This window comes from Triticum aestivum, chromosome 7D, assembly GCF_018294505.1.
Source record: "Triticum aestivum cultivar Chinese Spring chromosome 7D, IWGSC CS RefSeq v2.1, whole genome shotgun sequence".
Classification (NCBI taxonomy): domain Eukaryota; kingdom Viridiplantae; phylum Streptophyta; class Magnoliopsida; order Poales; family Poaceae; genus Triticum; species Triticum aestivum.
This window is the reverse complement of record NC_057814.1, coordinates 368,683,760-368,692,236: the sequence shown is the minus strand read 5'-3', so window position 1 is coordinate 368,692,236 and position 8,477 is coordinate 368,683,760. Positions and strand designations below refer to the sequence as shown.

The window sequence follows — 8,477 nt, the reverse complement described above, 5'->3', positions numbered from 1 at the left end:
GAAAGCTTATCCATTCGTCTCCCCTCGGCTGCTAGCGCTCCATCTATCATGTCCTCATTTGACCATATTGTATCAGATTGACAAAAACTACCTTTTTGTTTCCTTTGCCCTCTCCTAGCACTCCAGACTCTCCAACGCCTGCTCTCCTCTTCTACTCGGCCGGCTCATCCGAGCGGAGTGCTAGACAAAGATGAAATTGAATATATGTTGATTATTTCTATGACCCGGGAGAAATATCTATCTTTGTCTAAATCCCTTCTCTAGCCTTGTATTTCTTTTCTTACGCAAAAGTTTCTGTTTAATTGAAAAGGAAGAGAGGGAAGCCCATCGGCCAGCGCAGCCCAACACCATCGGGCCCAACCTACTCCCGCTATCCATCGATCCCATCGTCTCCCTCCAGCGCTGCCCCCCACGCCGGCCTCAACCCTCACCTTCCTCCGCACCGCAGGTGACCGCCGCCACCGGGAAGCCAAGCAGATGAGCACGCCCCCCCCCCCCCCCCCCCCCCCTGCCTGTTCTTTCCTCCCCCTTCTCCTTACTCCTTCTCACTTTTCTCTCAGCAGGAGCCCGCCGCCATGGACGCCTCTGCCTCACGCTACCCACCGGATCTGGTTCTCCAGGGCGGGATCCGCCCGTTCCCGGCCTTCACTCACCCGCTCGCCAACCGCCGGAGTCCCAAGTCCCGCCGGCGCCGTGACCCGCCGCCAGGAGCTCGTGTTCAAGCCGCGACGACTGCCTCCTCCGCACAGCACCCCGCGCGTCCAAATCCCTCCTCCTCCTCTGGTTTTACGAGACCTTGCGGCATTGTTTTTGCCACCGTTCCTTTCTTTGGTCGATTCGTGTACGCCTCATCCTCCTGACCTCTGTTTGAGGTTTATAGTTTGGTTCCTTGTTGAAATCATTAGTTTGTACCTATATGAACTGGTTAGATTGAGCGTAAATTCATGATGTGGGATTATTGCTGGTCGAACCGTACGGGGAAAGATCAAGACGAAGGGATGAAAAAAAGTCACGTTTGTTTCTGTTACCCATTTTTTTTTATGCTCTCAGGAACAGGCCATTAGCCCTCGATGTGGCCCAGGGAGTTTGGCGGGGAAGGGAGCAGGTGCGATCGTTCGTTGCACCCGCGTGGTTCCTCCAATTAGTACCACCTCGTGTATCTCTACTCCTAATGGAGCAGTTGGTAAATAGTCCGCGCGGTTTATTTTTGCTGGTTTATTTTCGTCATCCTCCAACCACCGTTTTTTCGTCATCATCCCATCTGTGCCAAAAAACCTTTGCCAAAAATTGGAAGAAGAACGAACAGAAAAAACCGGACGAAGCGGGAGCGAGCCCCCTCGCAGGAACAAGAGATCCAGGCCCCCTCCCACGAGCAAAAAACCGGAGGAGGCTGCCCTCAATCTAATCGCTACAGCGATGGGAACCACGCCCCAGCCGCCATCGCCGATCTATTCGCTACGTGGAGGATCCCTTTGCCGGCGCCGAGGTGCCAGAGAAGCCGCCGCCGAGTTGTTAGAGGAGCCGCCGCCGCCGTGGGGCCGCCGCAGCCGAGGTCCTCCATCGCCACCCCGGCCCCGGCCATCCAGGTGCCGCCGACCCACCCACGCCGCCGCCCCGCGCGCGTGGTCTGCCCCTCCTCGCCTCCATGCGGCTGCCGCCCACGCACGCCATCTGCCCCTGCAAACCTCCACGTGTCGCCGATGAGTTCGTCGTTGCCGATGGGATCGCCGCAAGGTGAGTTGAATCAACCTAGCACAGAACGCGGTGATTGGGAGATGGGATCTTCTGTTGCCCGGGGATGTACATCTGATTTTAAGAATATTATCTGAGTCCTGCGTCCCTTTAGCCTCCTCCCCTCCAACGTCTATGGCTCTGTGATGTGCCGTGTTAGTTACCCATTTACACCGTCTTTTTTTCCCGAGATTGATGCGGTGTTTGTTCTCCGTATCGTGCATGAGGAGGGAGAAGCACAGGGAGAAAGGGGACCATGGGCGATGCTATTGTGCACTGATATGTGAGAGGATGGATATCTAATAATCACTTCATTTTTCCTGTTAAACAAAATCAGCCAACCATATTTAACAAAATCCCAATACTAATTGTTGCATGATTTGGATTAATTATCAGTGGTCTGGCATTTTGTATGCCTACAGATTGTTCCTTTTTGGGTTGCACCTTCATTGTAGATGATACGAGGTACGTGTTTTATCTTTCTCTCTCAGTTTTGAACAATGGGCAGGTTTGAAAATAATGTTCTGTCAGTCAAATTTGTTGGCATGAGCATGAGGCACATCCATAGCAATGATTTGGATCTGTCATTGGTCGTCAACTGAAATAGTCACTAGGCTCCCTTGTGTAGTTTCAAGTAGTCAGAGGGCCCTTTGTATACTCAATAATGTTTACGTTGCAATAATTGGTCAAAAATGGACCTGGATGTTACACACAAGTAGGAATATATATTTACCAAATATGACCTCAGCTTGTAAACAGTTGAAAAGGGAGCAATGGCAGCGTCTAATATTAGGTTTCCTCCCTTGAGCTTGATATACATTGTTAGTATATATACTCATGTGTGTTTTCTCCTGCAGATTGGTAGACTAATATATGTCCAACCAGTGAAAGAAAATAACATAAATGAATTCTGAGCTTTCTTGCAATATTCACCCGCTTGCCGTTGTTTCGTATATGTACATATAAAATCAGGTCTGCACCCAAGACTTGCTTGGAGCATTTGTTTTCGTTTTAGGACATTCATCTAGACATGCATGTTGTTTCTAGGTGTTACAAAAGAAGGTTGATGAAGATTATATTATCTAATCAGCAACTGATCTGGTACAATAAAGAAGCAGCAAATGAGCTAGAAAAAATCAGTCTGGAGATGAATAAATCCGGCATCTTGATGTTTCATATCTATTGGTTCCTTGTTTGGCAGCCTATGTTGGTAGATGTGAGAGGTAAACTTGTCTTCAGACCTGCTTAATTGTCGATTCGAACAAATACTTGAACAGGTATCTTGTGCAATGCATGATTTCAACCACTAACAACCTGGACATTATATATCTTAAATAAAAGAAATAGTACTCTATTCTTTAGTTATTTATATGGACTTACTTCTATTGTGAATAACAGTCCCTTTTTAATCATTTTACCAGCTCCAAATATGGAAGCAGCCAGCGTGCGAAAGATTAAAGGATGCATTGCTACAGTGAAAACATTCAGTGGGCGACCAACAACCAGAATGTCATTGCTTTTATCATGGCATCCAACACTTGCAGATGTGACATAAAAGGGGGTTCTGAAGCTGATGAACTTGGATGGCCTGACAGTCTACCATACCAACGACCATCTCCAAGTACACGAACTTGAAAACTTTCTAAGATTCGTACACACCTTCAGGTACAGATGCTTGGTTTTTCTCTAGAATTTCTATACATTTTAAGCGGACGAGCCGCCCATATATTCATTAGAAAATGATGTAGGTGACCCTATTTAAAATGACATTTCAGATTTGTTTTCCAGGTAAAGATCAGAAAGCGGACAACGTTTCTATTATGTTTCAGGAAAAATTTGGATCTTTTTGGTCGGTTATTGCAACCATCTGTCTGAATGAGTATAAAAACAATGCTATGAGGTAATGCAAGCATGAGGGTGCCTCTTTTCACAATATGCGAACATATGGGCTATTCGAGGCTTTATGTTGTTTTTCAATCTAAGGCACGTGAAACTTTACTGTGTCGTTATTTAACATACCAATATCATTGCTTCCTCCAAATCCATATATTTTTCATTTCTTCATTCATGTGTGTATAGGACAAAGAGGAGATAAAAGGAGTATTGGAAAGCTTAAAACCAGCCCCCCGAAACCACTCTGCCTGGAGAAAGAAGACAATATCTGGCATGATCCGATCAATCAGTGATAGATCAAATAGCTTATTCCGCATTGTCATACACAATGCGGTATAATTAGAAAAATACACAATGCCATCTTTTCCTGTGAGCCCGAGTCCATTATCTTGCCCTGTGGCAAAGAAATATATTTCAAGTTTCTTGGGTGCGTCTGTTAGCTGCTAAGGTGGATTTAATTAGGTAGCTTATTGATCTCAAGAACTCTTCAATCTCATATGGCTGTCGCCCTTTCCAGCCGACATAGAAAGAAAAACTCAATGGTGATCCGAACATCTAGAGCCACTTCTAATCTATGGGAGCTCAATTCTATTTTTTAACAAGAATGTGAGTTTGGATGCAGTCTTCAGATGAATCAAGCCTGAGATCCATAGGCGTCGTTGGCTAATTAGCTGTTGAGTTCCAAAGATGCAAAGTATTTTGTACCTTCCATATGGAAATACTTGTCACAGAAATGGACAAAAATGGATGTATCTAGAACTAAAATATGTCTAGATACATCCATTTCTCCTACAATAATTCCGGACGGAGAGAGTATGTTTCATGAAAGAATATTAACGGAGACAACAACTTATGATAATTATTGTATCATTTGGATCCTATAAATGGCATGTATACCATCTTCCTCTTCTTTCTATCAATAGTAAAGCTACGCTTGATAATGCACTCCATATTGGCTTGACGAGTGAATGCTTCGTTGTTGTCTTGTGAGGACTATGTGATGCGTGATGAGGAAGAAGTGAAAGGAGCAATGGGATGGTGACAGGCACATCGCCCTTGGGTATAAGGCGGAGGTGCTTACTATAAAGATTGAGAGGGAGGGAGGGAGGGAGGGAGAGAGAGGGAGGGGAGAGAGAGCGAGAGCGAGAGAGGGGGAGGGGGAGGGGGAAGGGGAGGGGGAGAGAGAGAGAGCGAGCGAGAGCGAGAGAGGGGGAGGGGAGGGAGCGGGAGGGGGAGGGGAGGGGGAGAGAGAGAGGGAGGGGGAGGGAGAGAGAGAGCGAGAGAGGGGGAGGGGGAGAGAGAGAGGGGAGAGAGAGAGGGGGGAGAGAGAGAGAGGGAGAGCGAGCGAGGGGGATGGGGGAAGAGAGAGCGAGAGAGGGGGAGGGAGAGAGGGAGAGAGAGAGGGAGGGAGAGGGAGAGGGAGCGGGAGGGGAGGGGAGGGGGAGGGGAGGGGGAGAGAGAGAGGGGGAGGGGGAGGGGAAGGGAGAGAGAGAGCGCGAGAGCGAGAGAGGGGGAGGGGGAGGGAGAGAGAGAGAGAGGGGGAGGGAGAGAGAGAGGGGGAGGGAGAGAGAGAGAGAGGGAGAGGGAGAGGGGGAGGGGAGGGAGAGGGGGAGGGAGAAGGGAAGGGGGAGGGGGAGGGGGAGGGGAGAGAGAGAGATCTTGCATGTATACGTCGATAGGATAACTACTTTTTTAGCAATGGGAACAGCGGGAGAGGCTCCTACTGTTTATATATTAAACCCAAAAGCCATTGTGGCTAAAGGGTGAAAATAAGTCACTTTTGATAGGATAACTATGTTCTAAAATATCAATAAGATTTGGTGGTAAGTCACCATAAGTTTGTTTCCAATTTGTCAGGCACCATAACTTTCATGTCAAATATGTTTCAGAAATATTCTTTGATAAACATGTTTTACGTATCATTCCAAGAAACATTTTTATTTGGGGGAGAATGAAGGGAAGAAAAGGAGAGCGCTGGTAAAAAAATAAGTCGCTAAGACAGCCCGTTGCAACGCACGGGCGTTCTACTAGTATGTTTTAAAATCAAGCTGAAAGCGTAAATTCACAGGAAGAAAGCGTATTGTGACGGTGAACCCAAGGAGTCAATCCGTGCTTTATTATTATAAGGATAGATTAGGGAAAGATACATACCGATGTATGCAGTCCAATAAGTGTTGAGGCTCGCGGCGGGTATCGTTATTTTTTTACCTTCACAAATGATTTGAGAAGATATAGGTATATCTACTTAATGAAACACAAGTCTAAAACATTTGAAAAAGTTCAAAAAAATTTAGAGTGAAGTGGAGAATCATCGTAACAAGAAAATAAAGTTTCTATGATCTGATCGCTGAGGCGAATATTTGAGTTACGAGTTTGGCCTTCATTTAAAACAATGTGGAATAGTTTCACAACTCACGCCACCTGGAACACCACAGCGTAATGGTGTATCCGAGCGTCGTAGCCGTACTTTATTAGATATGGTGCGATCTATGATGTCTCTTACTGATTTACCACTATCGTTTTGAAGTTATGCATTAGAGACAGCTACATTCACGTTAAATAGGGTGACATCTAAATCCGTTGAGACGACACCATATGAACTGTGGTTTCGCAAGAAACCTAAGCTGTCGTTTCTTAAAGTTTGGGGTTGCGATGCTTATGTGAAAAAGCTTTAGCCTGATAAGCTCGAACCCAAATCGGAGAAGTGCATCTTGATAGGATACCCAAAAGAAACTGTTGGGTACACCTTCTATCACAGATCTGAAGGCAAGATCTTTGTTGCTAAGAATGGATCCTTTCTAGAGAAGGAGTTTCTCTCGAAAGAAGTGAGTGGGAGGAAAGTAGAACTTGATGAGGTAATTGTACATTCTCTTGAATTGGAAAGTAGCTCATCACAGAAAACCGTTCCCGTGATGCCTACACCAACTAGAGAGGAAGCTAATGATAAAGATCATGAAACTTCAGATCAAGTTACTACCGAACCTCGTAGGTCAACCAGAGCATGTTCCGCACCAGAGTGGTACGGTAATCCTGTCCTGGAAGTCATGTTACTAGACCATGATGAACCTACGAACTATGAGGAAGCGATGATGAGCCCAGATTCCGGTAAATGGCTTGAGGCCATGAAATCTGAGATATGATCCATATATAAGAACAAAGTGTGGACTTTGGTGGACTTGCCCGATGATCAGCAAGCCATTGAGAATAAATGGATCTTCAAGAGGAAGACGGACGCTGATGGTAGTGTTACTATCTACAAAGCTCGAATTGTCGCAAAAAAAAGTTTTTCGACAAGTTCAAGGTGTTGACTACTGAGGGAGTCCTGGATTAGGGGGTCCCCGGGCGTCCAGGCTATGTGACATGGGCCGGACTGGTGGGCCGTGAAGATACAAGATAGAAGGCCTTCCCCTATGTCCGGATGGGACTCTCCTTTGCGTGAATGGAAAGCTTGGCGTCCTGTACAACCCTAGGCCCCTCTGGTGTCTATATAAACCGGAGGGTTTAGTCCGTAGATGCTAAGACAAATCATACATGCTAGACATCTAGGGTTTAGCCATTACGATCTCGAGGTAGATCAACTCTTGTAACCCCTATACTCATCAAAGTCAATCAAGCAGGAAGTAGGGTATTACCTCCATTAAGAGGGCCCGAACCTGGGTAAACATCATGTCCCCTGTCTCCTGTTACCTTTGATCCTCAGACGCACGGTTCGGGACCCCCTACCCGAGATCGGCCGACAACGACATTGGTGCTTTCATTGAGAGTTCCAATGTGTAGTCAATAGAAGGTTCGATGGCTCGTTCAATCATCAACCATGATGCCGTCTACGGGGACGCTTTCCTCCCCAGCCAGATTTTTGTGTTCGGTGGCTTCGTTCTGTGGGCCAACTCAATTGGCCACCTCGAACAGATCGACAGCTATGCCCCTGGTCATCAGATCAGTTTCAGGAACCTAAACTATGTCGCCGATATCCGAGGAGACTTGATCTTCGAAGGGTTCACGGCCTCGACCACCGCTCTGGTCTTAGATCCGGAGCAAACCATCAGATCCGAAGATGGGAATTTAGAGCCCACCGGACTCTCTGCTGCAAATCGCACTATCGAGGATCCAGAGGCAATTTTGTCCACCGCAAACTCGGAATCAGACCGGGTTCCCCCTATCATTAAAAGGCCGAACTCACCCCCAGACTCCAGATCCGATTCTTGAAGTCCGCGCCAAGTAGGCATGGCCAGGAGGCTTTCACCCTGGCCAGCCCCGCGGCCTCTCGCTTCCACGTCCAAACCTCGCTCTTAAACAAGGCTCTGGACTTAATGCGATCCCTCGCCATTACAGAGGAATCACTTCTGAATTACACCCAGCCCGGACTAGGGGCTGAGAGAGTGGAATTTTACGTCCCACCCACCACCCACTTCATAGCAACTGTCAAAGATTTAACTATCATGCTGGACTACGCCTCCGAAGATATCGACGGCATGGACGACGATGCCGGAGACGAACAAGGCCAAGACCTGCCGTCTACCAGACATTGGACGGCCACCTCCACATATGACGTGTATATGGTGGACACACCCAAAGAAGATGACGGCAACGGCAGGACGAATCCGATCAAGGACAAGCCTGCTGAGGCACCTCCAAAGCGTCGACGTCAGCGACACCTCTCAAAATTGCGTCGCGGAAAAGACAGCAATACCGGCATCGGAGAAAATGACACTCTGGAGAACGCCGAAGACCCCGAAGCCCCCGTCGAGCCAACATCCGAACAGGATGATTGGGAGGATGGGCAAGTTAACCCTGATGATCCAGTCGGGAACGAGGACTCGGAGGATAGTAACTATCTACCAATCTCCGAGGAT

The 8,477-nt window shown here is 47.3% G+C and overlaps 1 long non-coding RNA gene across 4 annotated transcripts; it reads left to right on the top strand.

Moving 5' to 3' along the window:
* The first annotated feature begins 322 nt into the window (after window positions 1-322).
* LOC123169096 (uncharacterized) lies at window positions 323-4,337 on the top strand. 4 transcript variants are annotated; one of them, XR_006484644.1, is made up of 5 exons: window positions 323-448; window positions 564-2,703; window positions 2,779-2,954; window positions 3,153-3,396; window positions 3,520-4,337. It is a non-coding gene; the product is annotated as an uncharacterized lncRNA (long non-coding RNA). The 4 variants fall into 4 exon arrangements; XR_006484646.1 differs by lacking the exon at window positions 323-448 and having other exon boundaries at window positions 490-2,196; window positions 2,589-2,703; XR_006484645.1 differs by lacking the exon at window positions 323-448 and having other exon boundaries at window positions 490-2,703; window positions 3,520-3,631; window positions 3,811-4,337.
* Window positions 4,338-8,477: the final 4,140 nt, after the last annotated feature.